This window comes from Oncorhynchus mykiss, chromosome 6 (genome assembly GCF_013265735.2).
Source record: "Oncorhynchus mykiss isolate Arlee chromosome 6, USDA_OmykA_1.1, whole genome shotgun sequence".
Lineage (NCBI taxonomy): Eukaryota > Metazoa > Chordata > Actinopteri > Salmoniformes > Salmonidae > Oncorhynchus > Oncorhynchus mykiss.
Window position 1 is genome coordinate 50,513,890 of NC_048570.1, and position 22,691 is coordinate 50,536,580.

The 22,691-nt window shown below is 40.2% G+C and overlaps 1 long non-coding RNA gene across 1 annotated transcript; it reads left to right on the top strand.

Annotated features, from left to right (window-relative positions):
• Nucleotides 1-16,172: 16,172 nt before the first annotated feature.
• On the top strand, nt 16,173-21,444 carry LOC110525036. The gene is made up of 3 exons (XR_002473702.2): nt 16,173-16,474; nt 16,643-16,927; nt 19,195-21,444. It is a non-coding gene; the product is annotated as an uncharacterized LOC110525036 (long non-coding RNA).
• The last annotated feature ends 1,247 nt before the right edge of the window (nt 21,445-22,691 follow it).

Sequence of the window (22,691 nt, forward strand, 5' to 3'; positions counted from 1 at the left end):
GTGAATGGTTGAATACATTTTTTTGACAATTAGTGTTTTGTTTTTACATTGCACTTCACAAACAAAACGAAACGCCCACTATACAACACATTACCCAAGGTGATATCAACATATGGTTTCCAAATTTCATTAAACACTTCCATAGTTTGTTTAACTTTAGAATATACAAAATCCAACAGTATGTACAGTAGCTAGATAGTTCAGTCCTCCAGTTATTGAGGCTTTTCAATTGATGGCTATACATTCTTTGCAGCAATTAGACCTAGATGACAACTTTCTGTTGATCTCTGTCATGACGTGGCCCTTTTTGGGTATAGCTAGTGGCTTCCCCCTCTCTCCTACACCCAGGTTCTGTTATCTCAGGTTGTAAATTCCTGGAGGAATCTCCTGGCCATGCAGAAATAGACACATAGAGAGAACAAAGGATTTCACATGGCGAACTCCTAAATCCCCAAAATGAGGATTTGATACAAAATGTCCACTTGTGAGAAGGTGGGAATGGTCTGTGGACACTTAAGGGTATGAGGAGTGTGTTTCATTTGGTGACCTCATAGAGGACAGGAAACACACGACTAAATCTCTGAAATGTACAATCCTCAAATATGGGGTGCTTCTAATTCTTGTATAAAAATTAGTAAAGATGAAACTAAATGTGAAATTATGTAAGGATGTTAAACTTTAAAGGGAATAAAATTCTCTTTCATTAAACTAAGTCACTGGCCCGCACCCCGTGAGACATGATCTGGCGTCATGGAACAGCCCTTTTCTACTGTTATGAATGGAAATCCTCTTCAGACTATGCATTTTCAATACATTTGCAAAAATTTATAAAATTATTTTTTCACTCTGTCATTATGGGGTATTGATGGGTAAAAAATATATACAATTGTAGATTTCAGTCTGTACACAACATTTGGAATAAGTCAAGGGGTATCTATACTTTCTGAAGGCACTGTATACACACTGCTCAAAAAAATAAAGGGAACACTTAAACAACACAATGTAACTCCAAGTCAATCACACTTCTGTGAAATCGAACTGTCCACTTAGGAAGCAACACTGATTGACAAATTTCACATGCTGTTGTGCAAATGGAATAGACAACAGGTGGAAATTATAGGCAATTAGCAAGACACCCCCAATAAAGGAGTGGTTCTGCAGGTGGTGACCACAGACCACTTCTCAGTTCCTATGCTTCCTGGTTGATGTTTTGGTCACTTTTGAATGCTGGCGGTGCTTTCACTCTAGTGGTAGCATGAGACGGAGTCTACAACCCACACAAGTGGCTCAGGTAGTGCAGCTCATCCAGGATGGTACATCAATGCGAGCTGTGGCAAGAAGGTTTGCTGTGTCTGTCAGCATAGTGTCCAGAGCATGGAGGCGCTACCAGGAGACAGGCCAGTACATCAGGAAACGTGGAGGAGGCCGTAGGAGGGCAACAACCCAGCAGCAGGACCGCTACCTCTGCCTTTGTGCAAGGAGGAGCAGTAGAAAGCACTGCCAGAGCCCTGCAAAATGATCGCCAGCAGGCCACAAATGTGCATGTGTCTGCTCAAACGGTCAGAAACAGACTCCATGAGGGTGGCATTTCTTTGGGGGGGCCGCACAGCCCTCCATGCTCTAGCCTGACTGCCATTAGGTACCAAGATGAGATCCTCAGACCCCTTGTGAGACCATATGCTGGTGCGGTTGTCCCTGGGTTCCTCCTAATGCAAGACAATGCTAGACCTCATGTGGCTGGAGTGTGTCAGCAGTTCCTGCAAGAGGAAGGCATTGATGCTATGGACTGGCCCGCCCGTTCCCCAGACCTGAATCCAATTTAGCACATCTGGGACATCATGTCTCGCTCCATCCACCAACGCCACGTTGCACCACAGACTGTCCAGGAGTTGGAGGATGCTTTAGTCCAAGTCTGGGAGGAGATCCCTCAGGAGACCATCCGCCACCTCATCAGGAGCATGCCCAAGCGTTGTAGGGAGGTCATACAGGCACGTGGAGGCCACACACACTACTGAGCCTCATTTTGACATGTTTTAAGGACATTATATCAAAGTTGGATCAGCCTGTAGTGTGGTTTTCCACTTTAATTTTGAGTGTGACTCCAAATCCAGATCTCCATGGGTTGATAAATTTGATTTCCATTGATACTTTTTGTGTGATTTTGTTGTCAGCACATTCAACTATGTAAAGAAAAAAGTATTTAATAAGAATATTTAATTCATTCAGATCTAGGATGTGTTATTTTAGTGTTCCCTTTATTTTTTTGAGCAGTTTATAATAAGACTTATCATTCCATTGGTAATGCCCAACTAGGACTAAATGAAACACTTTTTTAAAATGTTGGTAGTCAAGTATGTGTAATCTCCTATAGTAAAGGGTTCTGGGCCCTGGTGTTCAGCTCCCATACCTGTTCCAAACCACTGCAGAGTGTCTTCTATGTATCCATGCTTTGTGCAGTCAACTAGTATAATTAGTGTTTGTGAAGTAAATATACTGATTATTATTAAGGACTCCTGTCTATGGCTAGTTCTAACTTCTGAGATAGATGAGACTAGAGGTCGACCGATTATGATTTTTCAATGCCGATACCGATTATTGGAGGACCAAAAAAGCCGATACCGATTAATCGGCTGATTTTTTATTTTTTTATTTGTAATAATGACAATTACAACAATTCTGAATTAACACTTATTTTAACTTAATATAATACATCAATCAAATCAATTTAGCCTCAAGTAAATAATGAAACATTCAATTTGGTTTAAATAATGCAAAAACAAAGTGTTTGAGAAGAAAGTAAAGGTGCGATATGTGCTATGTAAGAAAGCTAACGTTTGAGTTCCTTGCTCAGAACATGAGAACATATGAAAGCTGGTGGTTTCTTTTAACATGAATCTTCAATATTCCCAGGTAAGAAGTTTTGGGTTGTAGTTATTATAGGAATTATAGGACTATTTCCCTCTATACCATTTGTATTTCATTAACCTTTGACAATTGGATGTTCTTATAGGCACTTTAGTATTGCCAGTGTAACAGTATAGCTTCTGTCCCTCTCCTCGCTCGAACCAGCAACACACCGACAATTAGCGCGTGCTAACTAGCTAGCCATTTCACTTCGGTTACACAAGCCTCATCTCGGGAGTTGATAGGCTTGAAGTCATAAACAGCGCAATGCTTGCCGCACAACGAAGAGCTGCTGGCAAAATGCACGAAAGTGCTGTTTGAATGAATGTTTACGTGCCTGCTTCTGCCTACCACCACTCAGTCAGATACTTAGATACTTGTATGCTTAGTCAGATTATATGCAACGCAGAACACGCTAGATAATATCTAATAATATCATCAACCATGTGTAGTTAACTAGTGATTATGATTGATTGTTTTTTATAAGATAAGTTTAATGCTAGCTAGCAACTTACCTTGGCTTACTGCATTCGCGTAACAGGCAGTCAGTCTCCTTGTGGAGTGCAACGAGAGAGAGACAGGTCTTTATTGCGTTGGACTAGTTAACTGTAAGGTTGCAAGATTGGATCCCCCGAGCTGACAAGGTAAAAATCTGTCGTTCTGCCCCTGAACAAGACAGTTAACCCACCGTTCCTAGGCCGTAATTGAAAATAAGAATGTGTTCTTCACCGACTTGCCTAAAGGTATTTAGAAAAAAAATTAAAAATTAAAAATCGGCGCCCAAAAATACCGATTTCCGATTGTTATGAAAACTTGAAATAGGCCCTAATTAATCGGCCATTCCGATTAATCGGTCGACCCCTAGATGAGACACTTCTAAAGTATACATTAATCATTTGTCCTGGCCAGCGTGATAGACCCACCTCAATTTCTTTTAAGCCAAAGGAATAGGTTCTCTCAGGGTCGATAACAAGGGAAAACAACATCAAAAGTCATCACTGTGTTAACTGAGAATAGTATTTGATTTAGGTATTATAGTATATTAAAGAGACATTTGTTCAACTCTCCATATAATTATCAAATTAAATAAATGCAAACAGATATAGGCCTAACCACTGGAGTAGCTTACAGTTCCGTTGTACTGCACGCAACCACGTGGGGCACTCTCGTCTTGACCCACCGGGGCACAGAGGAGGGCAGATCACTAAAAGCAGGGTGGTATAATTAAGCAATAAGGCCCGAGGAGGTCTGGTATATGGCCAATATAACACAGTTAAGGGCTGTTCTTATGCACAATGCGGAGTGCCTGGATACAGCCTCCCCATTAGCCGTTGTATATTGGCCATAAACCACAAAACCTCTAGGTGCCTTGTTGCTATTGTCAAGTTGTTACCAATGTAATTAGAACAGTAAAAAAAAATAAAAATGGGTCATACCTGTGGTATAGGTCTGATATAAAACTGATTTCAGCCAATCAGCATTCAGGGCTCAAACCACAGAGTTTATAACGACTTCTAACATCAATGGAACATCCATCAGGGCACCGGTAGAGCCAGAGTGCCATTTATTCACTTGATTTTTCAGAGTTTATCAACTACACGTTCAGTTGGCCTAGTTAGATTTCTTGTACATTCCACCTTGGGATTTCGATATAATTATCCAACAAAGATCTGGAAATAATTATTGAAAGGTGCATAATTGTGGGCTTCGTGCACAAAGCCTGCTTGTTTGTCTAACTCTTTTATAAACTCGGTAATTGCCCAAGTTTCTTCAACATTCATTCAATCAATTCATTAACATTATTCATTGTCATTTCTATGGGAGAATAAAAAGAAAAGGCTAATCGACACAATGATATCATGTTGCCCACATTGATCACGTATTTTTCAATGAATATATCAATATCCCCGTTATCACGCCTTAATTCAGGCAACAACAACAAAACAAAACACATGTAAACGGTGTCATAAACGTGTTGGAACTGATGAAAAATATGAACACAGCTATTGATATGATAAAATAAACTAAATACCTGATTTACAGTAAATATTGTTTATTTGGTCCCTACCAATTCAATCGTATCAATAGGACTGGTCTGTAGAAATGCTATATCTGTATATAATTGCCAATTATAGGCCTACAAACAGACATTGTACTACGGGCAGAGAACTATTCACAACTAAAAGGGCTGTGCTCTTGAGGTCTCAGATGAAATAAAGACCATCCAAGCCAAGATATCAGTAAATGTCTGTTAACTGACCACTAGATGGTGCTTGAGTATAGAATATTATCAGGGTGGTGGTCTGCAGAATAAACCCATGGTGAGCTCTGAGTCTGGACCCATTATGAATGCTATGATATGCTGTCATTCTCCTACAGATAATTATGTTTTTATAGCGGCAACAACCTTAAATATATATATATATATATATATATTTAAAATCACTCAAAGCAAAACGTGCCTATCTGTTTCAAATGATGCTCATCTGATGCCATCTCACCACCTCGTTCAAATAAGAGCCAGTCTCTTGTGTGTTTCAGTGAGTTCCCAAGAACGGCTGCAATCAGGGATTTTAATTTGACTGAGGGCAATGGGTTGTCGGAAGCCACTACACAAACAAGGGAATTGGCATGTTTTGCAGCAAGCTCACCCAAGACTTTATTACAGTGAGTCACAGCATTTGGGTGAAAATGTCAGCGACCTCTGATTTGCATTTCATTCCATTTTGACCATTGAAATCATGTCAAGTTAATCCTTCTGTTATTTAGGCACCTCCATACTCTCTTTATAAGAAAAACAAATAGCATTGTATTGATGTCCATATTCCATTAATAAAACCTTTAACGTTACATTGGGACTTATTGAGGAGTCCTATTACTACCCTTAAAAGTGGGCTGGCTAACTCAGCTTTCATGAATCAGTGGAAGGTGGGCTGCCTAAAGTAGTCATGTCATTCCCTTCTGCTTTTCAGTGCAGTCAAAGATAATCTATTATATTGACAAGATAGCCAAGTGACCACTCTAACTATAGAAACACATGTCGTCAATGATTGAAGGTAGGCGAGATCAGGTGGGGCCATTCTAGCCAATGAGAAGGCAGATAGATACGCATGTGAACAACAAACACACAAAGTATTTTTCTCAAAGTTGCCGGAATGCCACATGTATCCATTTACAGTGCCTTTAGAAAGTATTCACACCCTTAACTTTTTCCACATTTTGTTGTATTACAGCCATTTAAAATGTATTGATTTGAGAATATGTGTCACTGATCTACACACAATACCCAATCATGTCAAAGTGGAATTTTGTTCGTAGAACATTTTAGAAAGTAATAAAACATGAAAAGCTATAATGTCTTGAGTCAATAAGTATTCCATGTCTTTGTTATGGCAAGTCTAAATGAGTTCTGGAGTAAAAATGTGCTGCACAAATTGCATAATAAGTTGCATGGACTCATTCCATGCTCAATAATAGTGGTTAACACAGCTGTTCCCAAACTAGAGGTCAGGGTCGCTTGATGTGAAAATGGGGTCACGGGAGAATTTCCAAAATCCTGGAGAAAAAAAAACATATACAAAACTATATATACATATTATATTACCGTCTTTGTATCTCGAAATCATTGTAATTGGTTAACCATAAAAATTAGCCAGATAGTGCCCTTAGATCATGGGAAAAGGCGGCACTTGACTGTTGCACTTGAATCATTCCCAAGATGAATGGCTAGGCCTGCTACACCATATTGACGAAAAACTGATTCCATGGGATCGAATGGTGGGCTTTTGCACAGATGCTCCATCTATGGCGGGACGGCGAGCAGGCCTCTGCACTCTAGTTATGAATGTGCCATAAGGACGCATTATATGATACACGTAGCGCAACTGGCAGCAAAAGAACTGAGCACAGAACTCTGAGATATGCTGCAGTAGGCAACTTCGATTGTTCACTACATCAAACCACATCCACTGAGCGCACGCCTGTTGGCAAAACTATGTGGAGAAATGGGATCAGAGCATGACAATGTTCTATTTTACACCGAGGTTGGGTGGTTATTGAGGGGGAGTGTTGTCATTAGCATTGAGAGAGGAACTGTTGTCATTCACAGTGGATATTTTTTTTAAGACTTTGTTGACTTTCTGTGTAAGAAAATGTGTCTCCTTGCCTATGTAATTTGGTAAACTGAATGAACCGAACACAAGCATGCAGGGGAAATACAAAAACATTATTTAGATGAGGAGTGAATCAGTAGATTCAGATCAGAGGAAAGAATTCTTAGTGGAGAGTCTTTCCAAAGCAAACCATGCCCCCTTCCCTGGGCTGTGCACAGAAAACAGCTGTTATTGTCCCACATGAGTGGTGACTGCTCATCTACAACGCCTGGAAGAGCACTTTCCCAGCTAGCAATGAGGAATCGGCCCAGAAGCGGCCCTCTTTAGGGGGGCCGGAACTGATTGAATCTGTCCGGAATCGGGTGTCAGACTCGGCCTGGAATCAAAATGAATGACTGCCCAGAATCGGCCCAAATACATCAGGCTGTTTCCGTCTACCGGAATTCAGCCGACATTTCCGGCATCTTACCAGAATCTCCCCAGAAGCGGCCCGATGCATATTCTAGAAAATGTAATTAAAATGACCCGATTTAGTAATTTTAAATATTAATATTATACATTTTCTACATACAAATTATACCCCTCAACAAAAAAACATTTTGTGTGGGAGGAAACTGGGAACTCGGAACTGGGAACTCGGAAATCTCAGACTTCTGACTTCGGTGCATTCAAGAAAACTGGAAACTCAGGGGGAAAAAACAAGCTCCGACTGGGATTCTTTTTTTGAATGGTGATCCAACTCAGAATTCCAACTCGGGAACTCGGGCCTCTTTCTAGAATTCCCCCCAAATTTCCCAACTGAAGATCACTGATTTAATGATTTGACCTCGTATTCTTCAGAGTTCCCAGTTGTCTTGAAAGTACCATAGAACTCATGGAATACAACTATATGCACATGCAACATCCTAGAAGAATACCTGCTTCAGTCTCCTTTCCAACAGACACAGCAATAAATTCAATAATATACAGTGCCTTGCGAAAGTATTCGGCCCCCTTGAACTTTGCGACCTTTTGCCACATTTCAGGCTTCATACATAAAGATATAAAACTGTATTTTTTTGTGAAGAATCAACAACAAGTGGGACACAATCATGAAGTGGAACGACATTTATTGGATATTTCAAACTTTTTTAACAAATCAAAAACTGAAAAATTGGGCGTGCAAAATTATTCAGCCCCCTTAAGTTAATACTCTGTAGCGCCACCTTTTGCCTCGATTACAGCTGTAAGTCGCTTGGGGTATGTCTCTATCAGTTTTGCACATCGAGAGACTGAATTTTTTTCCCATTCCTCCTTGCAAAACAGCTCGAGCTCAGTGAGGTTGGATGGAGAGCATTTGTGAACAGCAGTTTTCAGTTCTTTCCACAGATTCTCGATTGGATTCAGGTCTGGACTTGGCCATTCTAACACCTGGATATGTTTATTTTTGAACCATTCCATTGTAGATTTTGCTTTATGTTTTGGATCATTGTCTTGTTGGAAGACAAATCTCCGTCCCAGTCTCAGGTCTTTTGCAGACTCCATCAGGTTTTCTTCCAGAATGGTCCTGTATTTGGCTCCATCTATCTTCCCATCAATTTGAACCATCTTCCCTGTCCCTGCTGAAGAAAAGCAGGCCCAAACCATGATGCTGCCACCACCATGTTTGACAGTGGGGATGGTGTGTTCAGGGTGATGAGCTGTGTTGCTTTTACGGCAAACATAACGTTTTGCATTGTTGCCAAAAAGTTCAATTTTGGTTTCATCTGACCAGAGCACCTTCTTCCACATGTTTGGTGTGTCTCCCAGGTGGCTTGTGGCAAACTTTAAACGACACTTTTTATGGATATCTTTAAGAAATGGCTTTCTTCTTGCCACTCTTCCATAAAGGCCAGATTTGTGCAATATACGACTGATTGTTGTCCTATGGACAGAGTCTCCCACCTCAGCTGTAGATCTCTGCAGTTCATCCAGAGTGATCATGGGCCTCTTGGCTGCATCTCTGATCAGTCTTCTCCTTGTATGAGCTGAAAGTTTAGAGGGACGGCCAGGTCTTGGTAGATTTGCAGTGGTCTGATACTCCTTCCATTTCAATATTATCGCTTGCACAGTGCTCCTTGGGATGTTTAAAGCTTGGGAAATCTTTTTGTATCCAAATCCGACTTTAAACTTCTTCACAACAGTATCTCGGACCTGCCTGGTGTGTTCCTTGTTCTTCATGATGCTCTCTGCGCTTTTGACGGACCTCTGAGACTATCACAGTGCAGGTGCATTTATACGGAGACTTGATTACACACAGGTGGATTGTATTTATCATCATTAGTCATTTAGGTCAACATTGGATCATTCATAGATCCTCACTGAACTTCTGGAGAGAGTTTGCTGCACTGAAAGTAAAGGGGCTGAATAATTTTGCACGCCCAATTTTTCAGTTTTTGATTTGTTAAAAAAGTTTGAAATATCCAATAAATGTCGTTCCACTTCATGATTGTGTCCCACTTGTTGTTGATTCTTCACAAAAAAATACAGTTTTATATCTTTATGTTTGAAGCCTGAAATGTGGCAAAAGGTCGCAAAGTTCAAGGGGGCCGAATACTTTCGCAAGGCACTGTATGCAGTATATATTTTTAAAAGCTGCATTAGACAGGATTACCTACACATACTGACCAGCTAAAATAGACAGAAGTGTGCTATATGGCAAACCAACCCGAACTCATCTCTCGTCATATCCAGCCTACTCATTAACGCAGGTCAATCATGGAAGGTTGCTGTTTTTTCTATGGCTAAACCAACTAGGCTCACGATTGAACAATTTTAATCATATTTACAGATGTCATACAAGTTTGCTATTAAGGCACATGAAAGTTTACATGTTCCAGAAGGTATATCTGCCAAAAAACGTATTTAGAATAAAATAAAATAAAAGTTTACGTCTAATTGGCTCTCCTGTGAAGTAGTGCATCGCGACATACGCCTAGTTTCCTGAAACGAGTCACATATGCTAAGCACTTTTTGTCTGCTTTTCTTTCACTCTGCAGTCCAACTCATCCCAAACCACCTCAATTGGGTTGAGGTCGGGTGATTGTGGAGGACAGGTCATCTACTGCAGCACTCCATCACTCTCCTTCTTGGTCAAACAGCCCTTCCACAGCCTAGAGGTGTGTTAGGTCATTGTCCTGTTGAAAAAAAAAATATTGTCCCAGATGGGATGGCGTATCACTGCAGAATGATGCGGTAGCCATGCTGATTAAGTGTGCCTTGAATTCTAAATAAATCACTGACAGTGTCACCAGCAAAGTTTCTTTGTAGCAATTCCAAATAAAAAAAAATCAAATCAAATCAAATTGTATTGGTCCCATACACATATTTAGCAGATGTTATTGCGGGTGTAGCGTAATGCTTGTAAATTCGACCATGAAAGCCTGATTCATGCAGTCTCCTCTGAACAGTTGATGTTGAGATGTGTCTGTTACTTGAACTCTGTGAAGCATTTATTTGGGCTGCAATTTCTGAGGCTGGTAACTCTAATGAACTTATCCTCTGCAGCAGAGGTAACTCTGAGTCTTCCTTTCCTGTGGCAGTCCTCATGAGAGCCAGTATCATCATAGCGCTTGATGGTTTTTGCGACTGCACTTGAAGAAACTTTCAAAGTTCTTGAAATTTTCTGGATTGACTGACCTTCATGTCTTAAAGTAGTGATGGACTGTCATTTCTCTTTGCTTATTTGAGCTGTTCTTGCCAAAATATGGACTTGGTATTTTACCAAATAGGGCTATCTTCTGTATGTCAACCCTACCTTGTCGCAACACAACTGATTGGCTCAAACGCAATAAGAAGGAAAAAAAATCCCACAATTAACTTTTAACAAGGCACACCTGTTAATTGAAACACATTCAATGTGACTAACTCATGAAGATGGTTGAGAGAATACAGAGTGTGCAAAGCTGTCATCAAGGCAAAGGGTGGCTACTTTGAAGAATCTCAAATATAAAATATATTTTGATTAACACTTTTTTGGTTACTACATGATTCCACATGTGTTATTTCATAGTTTTGATGTCTTCACTATTATTTTACAATGTAGAAAATAGTAAAAATAAAGAAAAACCCTTGAATGAGTAGGTGTGTCCAAACTGGTATTGTATATATTTTTTGCTAAACATGTGGGGCTCAAAACAGGTGAACAGACCCACCCTGAATGACGGGTCGCCACTGTATGTAATGCTTTCAAAACAAAAAATAATTTATAAAACTGCATATCTAAAGCTCTGGATTGTCCTAGGAGTTAGGTTAAACCGTAGGCATGTTCTCTGCTATCCACTTTATGTTTTAGTTATTCATTTGGGTATAGGGGAGAGTCTGTCACATCCTGACCTTAGTTCCTTTTTTTTTATGTCTCTATTTTCATTTGGTCAGTGCGTGAGTTGGGGTGGGCATTCTATGTTTTCTATTTCTATGTGTTTGTTCTCTGATTGAGAACCATACTTAGGCAGCCTGTTTTTCCACTATGGGTTGTGGGTAGTTGTTTTCTGTCTCTCTACCAGACAGGACTGTTTCTGGTGTGCTTTTGTTTACGTTGTGTTTCAGTGGTCAGTGGTCAGTTATTGAATAAATTTAACATGGACACTTACCACGCTCTTCTCCTTCCACCAACGAAAACCATTACAGAGTCACTTGTTTTTTTTCAAGCGTTTAGGGAGGGTTGGCTAAAAATATATTTGACTGGCCATACATTTTAATTTCAGAGAGATCTGATTTTCTCCAGATATCCCTCATTATAAATATCTGTGCTCCCCGTACTGTACCATCTTTTGGCATCCTATTTAGCTTGGCTAGCATGCCTAAGCATGCTGCAGAGTTGTCTGACGAAGTCATTTGACTAGTTCTTCAAAGTAGATAAGGCGCAATGGACTATGGTCATTGTAGTTAATTACCAAGTTTCTGCATTATACATAACTATAAAACATTGGCGAGCATCCACACTAGAGGAAAGCTTATCGTTCAACAGTAGCCTACACCTGTCAATCAACTAATCAAAGCGTCCTGCTGCACGCCAATAGGCCTATTATTAAGGTGGTAACACAGACCATTCAGTTCTTCAGGGTGTGTTCATTGTCATAGTGACAACTGCAAATCATACATACTTGGGAAATGATGTAAATATATCACTAGCCACTTTAAACAATGCTACCTTATATAATGTTACTTACCCTACATTATTCATCTCATATGCATACGTATATACTGTACTCTATATCATCGACTGCATCCTTATGTAATACATGTATCACTAGCCACTTTAACTATGCCACTTTGTTTACATACTCACCTCATGTATATACTGTACTCGATACCATCTACTGTATCCTGCCTATGCTGCTCTGTACCATAACTCATTCATATATCCTTATGTACATATTCTTATCCCCTTACACTGTGTATAAGACAGTAGTTTTGGAATTGTTAGTTAGATTACTTGTTGGTTATTACTGCATTGTCGGAACTAGAAGCACAAGCATTTCGCTACACTCGCATTAACATCTGCTAACCATGTGTATGTGACAAATAAAATTTGATTTGATTTCAATATAGGCTACATGTAGCCTAATCATAAATATAATATAGAAACTTGTATTTAAATGAAATGTCGATAGGCTATTCAACAACAAACGCTGTTTAGCCTGCACATCTTTTACATAATGTCATTGCTTGCCTCCTTGCTCAAGTGGCTTGCAAGTTATTTCCATTTTTCTAATAGATGTCAATTAGTTTGGATATTTTTTTCCACTGTGCTCATCACTGTCTGTCCTGTGCAACCATTTAATACATCAGTGCAACAATGCTATCGTCACTGGCAGCCAGTGATGCACTCTCTCCGTAACTTTCCCTGGCAGTTAATTTGGCTTAAAGGCCTATTTTACATTCAGCAATTAGTAAGAGCAAACCTATTAGGCCTCTTGTAAAAAATGTATCTCCTATAGATTTTGTAGCCTATAGTTTTTCCTGTGATTTCAGGAAAACAAGCTAAATATTAGGCCACTCATTAGCTAAATATTACAGGCTATAAATATTTACCTGATAAAGTACAAGAAAAAAAGTTTGAATATGAAACGACAGATCTGTGCATTCCTCTGCTCTGCAGCAGTTGGGCACGCAAAGATCCGCTATTTTTTTTTAAATGTATTATTACGATCACTGTTAGCTGTGACGATTGCAGCAGCTACTCTTCCTTGGGTCCAAACAAAACATGAAACATTACATAATTAATAGACAAGAACAGATTAAGGACAGAACTACATATATGTAAAATGTCACACATAGCTGGTGGGGTAAGTGTGTGTGTACTGTGACTATGGAAACAATTTTGAATTTAACACATTTGCTTCTTATATTAAAACAAAAAGTGCTGCAGTCAGTCACCTTTACTTTTTGCCAAGAGAGACTGACATGCATAGTACTGATATTAGCCCTCTGATTCAGTGAAGAGCAAGACAATAACCGCTCAAACATCCTTTTTGAATGCTGAAATAATTGCATAAAATAAAATTGTATTTGTCATATGCGCCTAATACAACTGTAGACTTTACCATGAAATGCTTGCTTATGAGCCATTCTCTACAATGCAGTTTAAAATAAGAATAGAAAATAAAATAGTAACACGAGGAATAAAATAAAATACACAAGAATGGAGCCTTACACAGGGAGTAGCTACCATCCGATGCCTGATTATTCAACCATTTAGATCAGTTATTGGTCTATTCTCGAGAGTTTACAAGGTCCAGAAATGTACATTAGCAGGCTACTCATATCATATCGTAATTTGATCACACCATAGCACGCGCTCTCTCTCTCCTCACAGCCAGGGGCGTATTCATTACGGAAACCATTTACCGTTCCCAACCAACCGGAAGCAAACAGAACAAAACGATAGTTTATATTGGACAAATTCAGGTAGGTCCCGCCCCATTTGCTTCCGTTTAAGAAATGTTTTGCAGAAGAGTCGGCGTAATGAATACCACCCAGTTCTTTTGGTTTCTGTATTTTATACTGCATTTAGACGAGGGACGCAAAAACCGTCATATCAGTCAGCATAGTGGATGGAACAAGAAAGCAAAAGTATTTTGACAGCAAAAGCAAGCCAGCACGATGGTATACGTTGCTATGGTGACCACATGACTACTGCGTTCAGATGCCACGAAGTAAACGATAAAACCGAATTTCGTTGTTTTCAGTGAGAGAACGACGGCAAATTACATTCAGCGCTACAAATAGCGCCAAGTTAAAATATTTCAAATGTGGCCGTATGCTGTAGCAATGTTTTCTACTCGATGTTGTTTTACACTATTTGTTTACTGAAATCACCATTAGTAACCTTCCGCACACCTCTCACTGGCTTGCATTTGCCTCACTGTGACGGTTTTTGCGTCCCACGTCTAACGCAGCATAAGGCAAATGCAACAAATGCTAATATCTTATTAACTATGGTGCCCAGTCTCCTCTACCGTGGCAGCTGACGGCTTTAGAAATATACCTAAAGTTTCCGACTATGAATTCAGAGTTGGATGAACGTTCAAAATGTTTTTCACAGTCGGAGTTCGTTTGTTTCTCGAGTTCTCAGTTGTCTTGAACGCTCGGAACTCAGAGATTTCAGAGTTCCCAGTTGTTCTGAATGCAGCATTTCTGCTAGCTCCCTACATCATCACCACAAACACTATTTTATTCACCAGATACACGCCATGTTCTGGATACGCCAAGCACAAAGAGGGACTGATCGAACAGCCAGCCAATATAAAGTAAAAAGCGCAATGTCCACCCAGCCGGGCTAAGCGAGGAGAATAAGAGAGAGCGAGAGAAAACGGGTCTACACATATAGTCAAATTCAGTATGTAAATTCCCAAATGCTGACATTTCATCGATAACAAATTACACTCGGGCTCCGGAGTGGCTCAGTGGTCTAAGGCACTGCATCTGAGTGCTAGAGATGTCATTACGGACCCGGTTTGAGTCCCATAGGAGGTGCACAATTGGCCCAACGTTGTTAGGGGTTGGCTGGGGTAGCCCATCATTGTAAATAAGAATTTGTTCTTAACTGACTTGCCTAGAAAAATTCATTTAAAAAAATGAGCCTCCCCTGGATTAATATTTTAAAATATTAAACCTTCCCCCTAAGTGACATTTTAAAACCATGGCTGGCCCCCATTTTCCTCTGGGTAATAATTGCTTACATTTCGTAAATGCCTCCTCCAAGCCTAGCTATCTGGCCACTGTAGCTATTATAATTAAATCACAATGGATTTGTTTCCATGAAGCAGCTGCCTGTAGCTAGTTGCTGAGCGTTGTCCGGGTTAGGAAGGGTTTGGCCGGTAGGTATATCCTGGTCTCATCGTGCACTAGCGACTCCTGTGGCGGGCCGGGCGCAGTGCACGCTGACCAGGTCACTAGGTGTATGGTGTTTCCTCCGACACATTGGTACGGCTGGCTTCCGGGTTGGATGCGTGCTGTGTTAAGAAGCAGTGCGGCTTGGTTGGGTTGTGTTTTCGAAGGACGCATGGCTCTCGACCTTCGTCTCTCCCGAGCCCGTACGGGAGTTGTAGCGATGAGACAAGACAGTAACTACTAATAATTGGATACCACGAAATTGGGGAGAAAAGGGGGGAAAAAACAACATGTTTTTGCAACAACAACTGAAGGTCTAAAACTTCAGACAGGCTGGCTGGCTAGCTATAATTTCAATGCTACCTAGCCTTAGCTGCGCTAGCTCGCGAATCGCATGAAAACATTTGCAAAGCTCATTTGTCCTAGGACAACCCTGTAAAAACTTTGCTAATATCTACAACATATCAGCTTTCCAATAGCACAGATATTACTTTTGAATACCCTTTGAAATATTAATATTTCATCTAAGCCTATAATGTAGAAATTAACAACTTCAGACATAAACCAGGAACGTTAACGTTAGGACTATGGCACTGTTTGAACAGGAATCGCAGTCCCATCCATGGTCTCTATTTTCAAAAACTGTCGTCTTGCAAAATGGAAACCATGCAGAGGAGCCTTGAGTGGACTAGGGGGAGGCTGATAAATGTTGGGTGTGGTTGGGTTTATGGTTGTTTTCATTTTTTCACTCTTTGCTCTCCTGCTGCCCATTCTATTCGTTCTTTTTATGTCTTGGCTTTAAAATCCAATATTATAAAAATGTTAATTGGCCACAATTGGTGACAGTTACTATAATGTAAAAGTGTTTTTGGAATGAGAGGGGTGGGCTGTGTCACAATACATTAAGTACCCTAAACACAGTGTATTATTCTTACAGCCAGTTCCAGTTACTGGGCTTCTCGGACTTGGAGAGGAGCTAGAGGTGCACCTTGTTATGCCATCACTCAAGAGCAACTGAGGTTTCTGATGTCCTGTGCTTTCAGTGTGTCTCAGATGGCAGATATTCTACATGTGTCCTGATCGACAGTCAAACGTTGTCTAAGGTTAGTTGTGCTTGGGAGTAACTGTCACAAACTACAGACTTTAGATGCATGGTTTCCAGTTTCTTACCAATCAAACAATTTAGAATGACTACAATCAAGACAGGACTTTAAAATGACTATGATGTTATTTATTACCTCATCCCTGTCCATTGTTACTTTGTTTCCCAGACACTTCAATCTGTCACATGCACCATTATATTCTGACATGTCAGACTTGGCTCTGGATGAAAAGATTAAGGACTGGTGGCTGGGAACGACAAACGTGGAGCGGAGGCTGTTCGATCACAATTAAGAGCTCTAGGTGCAGAGTCGCAGAGTGAGGGACAGCATGCTCCGTGTTAACCCGAGGGTGGCTGCCCTTAGAGCCATGTCGCAGAGGCTGCATAGAAGGTCATACCGTGTTGCTGTACCAAACTCGTTATGGCACCTTGATGGAAACCACAAACTAATAAGGTAGATATATCTTTGTGATAGACACAATTATCTATATCACTGGTGAGAAGTTGTACATTGTAACATCTCAAATTGTTCATCAACAACTTGTTCATCAACAACTAACAGTTCAGTAAGCAATGGCCCTTGATACCATATGTCACTCATGTGGATAATAATTGTTTTATTGTGTTTCTGCTACTTCTGTGATTGATAGAATATCTGCATCATGAAATTAACAAACATGCTTATATTGAGGACATACGGAGGCAAAAACAGTTGGAGCAAAGTATTTGTGCCTAAGTGTGAACAACAGGAGAGTCTGTCCTCTTGGCTCATCAATATAAACGTGGTTATTTTTCCTAATTGAAGTAAATATTGTAATCACACATCTTACGCTGCAGGAAACAGTCTAGAACAAACCCTTGTTGTAGCCTTTAAAAGGCTAACGGAAGTACTTATAGTTGTGATCCGCGGTAGACTGTTCATTAATATTGTTCCACATTTTGGATGTTAATGTAATATCTGGTCTGCTGCTTTGTTACAGTGCCTTGCGAAAGTATTCGGCCCCCTTGAACTTTGCGACCTTTTGCCACATTTCAGGCTTCAAACATAAAGATATAAAACTGTATTTTTTTGTGAAGAATCAACAACAAGTGGGACACAATCATGAAGTGGAACGACATTTATTGGATATTTCAAACTTTTTTAACAAATCAAAAACTGAAAAATTGGGCGTGCAAAATTATTCAGCCCCCTTAAGTTAATACTTTGTATCGCCACCTTTTGCTGCGATTACAGCTGTAAGTCGCTTGGGGTATTTCTCTATCAGTTTTGCACATCGAGAGACTGAATTTTTTTCCCATTCCTCCTTGCAAAACAGCTCGAGCTCAGTGAGGTTGGATGGAGAGCATTTGTGAACAGCAGTTTTCAGTTCTTTGCACAGATTCTCGATTGGATTCAGGTCTGGACTTTGACTTGGCCATTCTAACACCTGGATATGTTTATTTTTGAACCATTCCATTGTAGATTTTGCTTTATGTTTTGGATCATTGTCTTGTTGGAAGACAAATCTCCGTCCCAGTCTCAGGTCTTTTGCAGACTCCATCAGGTTTTCTTCCAGAATGGTCCTGTATTTGGCTCCATCCATATTCCCATCAATTTTAACCATCTTCCCTGTCCCTGCTGAAGAAAAGCAGGCCCAAACCATGATGCTGCCACCACCATGTTTGACAGTGGGGATGGTGTGTTCAGGGTGATGAGCTGTGTTGCTTTTACGCCAAACATAACGTTTTGCATTGTTGCCAAAAAGTTCAATTTTGGTTTCATCTGACCAGAGCACCTTCTTCCACATGCTTGGTGTGTCTCCCAGGTGGCTTGTGGCAAACTTTAAACAACACTTTTTATGGATATCTTTAAGAAATGGCTTTCTTCTTGCCACTCTTGCATAAAGGCCAGATTTGTGCAATATACGACTGATTGTTGTCCTATGGACAGAGTCTCCCACCTCAGCTGTAGATCTCTGCAGTTCATCCAGAGTGATCATGGGCCTCTTGGCTGCATCTCTGATCAGTCTTCTCCTTGTATGAGCTGAAAGTTTAGAGGGACGGCCAGGTCTTGGTAGATTTGCAGTGGTCTGATACTCCTTCCATTTCAATATTATCGCTTGCACAGTGCTCCTTGGGATGTTTAAAGCTTGGGAAATCTTTTTGTATCCAAATCCGGCTTTAAACTTCTTCACAACAGTATCTCGGACCTGCCTGGTGTGTTCCTTGTTCTTCATGATGCTCTCTGCGCTTTTAACGGACCTCTGAGACTATCACAGTGCAGGTGCATTTATACGGAGACTTGATTACACACAGGTGGATTGTATTTATCATCATTAGTCATTTAGGTCAACATTGAATCATTCAGAGATCCTCACTGAACTTCTGGAGAGAGTTTGCTGCACTGAAAGTAAAGGGGCTGAATAATTTTGCACGCCCAATTTTTCAGTTTTTGATTTGTTAAAAAAGTTTGAAATATCCAATAAATGTCGTTCCACTTCATGATTGTGTCCCACTTGTTGTTGATTCTTCACAAAAAAATACAGTTTTATATCTTTATGTTTGAAGCCTGAAATGTGGCAAAAGGTCGCAAAGTTCAAGGGGGCCGAATACTTTCGCAAGGCACTGTATATACTGGAGGAACCTGATGCAGCATTTAAGCGGTAAAGGAGGATGGTGATGTTTGTACATTTAATGTGTCTTCAGCTTTTGTATCAACCAGTGCTGTATTTTCTGATTTAGGTGGAGGATAGTCATACATGGTGGCATTGATGGGTACAGCCGTCTCGTTGTTTCTCCGTGCCTTCAGCAACAATCGCAGCAGTAGAGTAATGGATTGCTTCATGAATGCTGTCTCCAGATATGGCGTTCCCTCCAGAGTTAGGACGGACCATAGAGGAGAAAACAACACTGTCTGCTTGTTGAATGTAATACATAGGGAAAATATATATATATTTTTTAAATAGAGCTACATGCATCCTTAAAATGTCTTCTTGACCTACACATTGATTACATTCTATAGTGAAGGATGCATGCGGCTACATTTTCTGTAAATCATTTTTAGAACGCAATCACATTATGTTTGACAGCTTTATTGCTTTCTACATGTTTTTGAAATGTATAAGCCTTTAAATGACATTTAACAGACTACTTCTACAAACAAGGCTACACTTGTGGCAGCACCTATTCCTGTGCCCCCCCCCATCGTCTGCACCACTTCTTGTGGCCCCCTCCACCTAAACCACTTCCTGTGGCCTCCCCTCCACCATTCCCTGAGGCTTATTGTCCACCTTCACCACACTCTTCTGTTGATGTTGAGGACAATGAGTAAGTCCTCCCTGTAAATAATTAAATGTCTTGTTATTACAGATGAAATGTGGGAAGTATCTGAGCTTTGCTATTCTGAATGTCTTTTTTTGTTGTGTTGACCTCCAAACACTGCTGAAGTTAATGAGATGCCAACCAAGTTAACGTGATGATTGACAACATTTATGATTGTGCCATGAGAGGCTTTAAGAGAGCCCGCTTTAGTCCAGAGGCAAAAATAGACATGGTTTTTAGGGATGCTGACAGAAAAGGGGCAGCTGAGGGTGGTCCCTCAAGACAGGGTGATCCTCTCCTGCTGCTAATGAGTGCCATCCATTCCTCTGCAATATTTGAGGGACCTGATTAGCAAAAATGCCTTTTTTTGTAACTCTCAAGGTGAGTTACACTTTAACACCAACAAAGACACATTTGTTTATGGCAATATATATGACTTGAGTAAGACATTTGATTTTTGTATTTAATGTGTCCTTTATTTGCTGTTTGTCTTCTGTGTGATAGCACTCTATGATGGTGTATACAAGCAGGTGGGCCGCTTGATTGCTGTCTGTCTGGTACATGGGGGTGTAGAGTCACATTTTTTTTTCAGAGGCTATACAGGCAAGTGTGTGGCCAACAACCTCCTGTGCCAGAACTGAAAGAAATTGCGGAATATGACTTCAGAGAGAAGTTGGAGAAGGTAAGTAGTTTATACTGTGAATGTTATTTATGTTACTGTTAATTTGCACTAAGTTTGAAAAAAAAAATGGTATTGGTTCATGAATACCTTTCCACATGGATTTGGTTTCCTTTTGTTGGCAGTCAATCTTTTTTAAGGGTAGTGATAATCAGTTTATTGTTTTGCTAATTTGTCCCAAAACACAGATCAATAAACAATCTAAAATCCAGTTAGCATAAACTGTTGATGAGGCAACGGAAGCGGTCATGTTGGATCCAGTGCAATACATTCGTACATTGGAGAGGGATGCCCTGGTGGAGTCAACCACAAAGTTTTACATAGAAAGTAGGATACGGGATGCTCTTGAGCAGTGAGTTTCCATATGTCTAATTAATCTCAAGTTTAGTTAAATACTTCAGGGCAAATTCATTGACTTTTTTTTACTTTATAGATTCAAAGAGGGTCTGATGTGTCTAGGTCTCCTGCCTTAAATGAATAGACACTCAAGCCTCTTCATCTACGCTGAGAAACCTCTTTTGGCCAAAGACATAGCTTCTCTCTTCAAAGCAGAGCGCTCCCCACCTGGCACCAGTCAAAGAGCAATAGAGAAACAAGTCAAATGTTTCTGGAAGGACTGGCTTCTGGAGGTGGAAGGTTAGATGCAAAACCATGATCATTGAAGTAACACGGCCCACATCAATAAAATATCACCTCATCACGCATTTTATAGCCTTATTCTTCCATGGGCCCCCTAAGAATTTAATAGATCAATTAAATCCCAAACTACTTTCACTTAGAGTATTGTGTTCTCCAATAAGTGTTACTTATGAACCTTAATGTCCCCCCCCTTCCCTTTTTTCAGGGGGGAACACATACCCTTTAACCATGGGGAAGGTTTTCATTTTCACTTGGTGGGCTTCAGCATTCCTAGGCTGGTATTGCCAGTGGAGCCACAGCTACAGTTCTCTCTGCTACTGCACGGCAATCATTACCGTAGCGCCAAGTCTAGGTCCAAGAGGCTTCTAAACAGATTCTATCCCCAAGCCATAAGACTACTGAACATCTAATCAAATGGCTACCCAGACTATTTGCTGCTACTCTATCTATGCATAGTCACTTTAATATCTCTACCTACATGTATATATTAACTCGACTAACTGGTGCCCCCGCACATTCTCTGTACCGGTATCCCCTGTATATAGCCTCGCTATTGTTATTTTACTGATGCTCTTTAATTATGTACTTTTCTTTTCTGTAGTTTTTTAAAACTGCATTGTTGGTTAAGGGCGTGTAAGTAAGCATTTCACTGTAACACTTGTTGTGTTCGGCGCATGTGATAAATACGATTTGATTTAAAGATAATTAATTTAAGGGGAATTATCCAAAATGTTTATTGCGTGACTACCTAGCAAGTCAGGAATACTGCAGCCAATGTTAATTGATGTGTCACAAAATAATTGATATTATGAAAGTTTCTGACAGGATTGTCCATCAGCAAAAAAAAGTTGTGTAGTGAAAGTTTAAAAAAACATTACAACCTTCCAGAATCAATTGGACACAGTAATACATAATGCAGCTTTAATATTTAAAAAATGTATGATTTCTTAGAGTAGGTAAACTGAGCAATATGCAAAGTAGTTAAGTCATGTATGTCAAGGGACTATGTTACAATATGTGCAATGTTACCATAAATAAATCTTACAGTTAATATGGACATTTCATTTACATGTGTTATGGAAATAAAAACAGACACTGTATTTGGTACATAGGTCGTGGTGCAGCAAGTTTGAGGGTAGTGGAGAAGCACAAGTGGGACTTTGAGTGAAGTAACTGAGGGCAGAAAAGGATATCAGGGTGCCCAGGAACTTGAAGCTGCTGATCATCTCCATGTCAATGTACAGTAGATGGGAGAATGGTCAAGTATCACCATCTACTTTGTTTTGCTTACGCTAAGACTGTTGTCCTATCACCATTATGTCAGGTCCCACAGCTCCTTCATTTACTCATGATCACTGGTGATCAGGTGTACCATGGTAGTGTCGGGTCCATTCTGGAGATACACATTCTTGTGATAATGTAAAAAATCTAATTTGTTACTACAGGATTTACACCCAGAGCCCTGAGTCTGCTAACCAGTGTGTGGGTCAGGATGGCGCTGAAAGCAGAGCTATAAAAGAAAATGCACTCTGACATATGTAAAAATGTAAATTGACATTTGTTGGAACAATAGGCAAACTGGAGTTGTTCCAGTTAAATT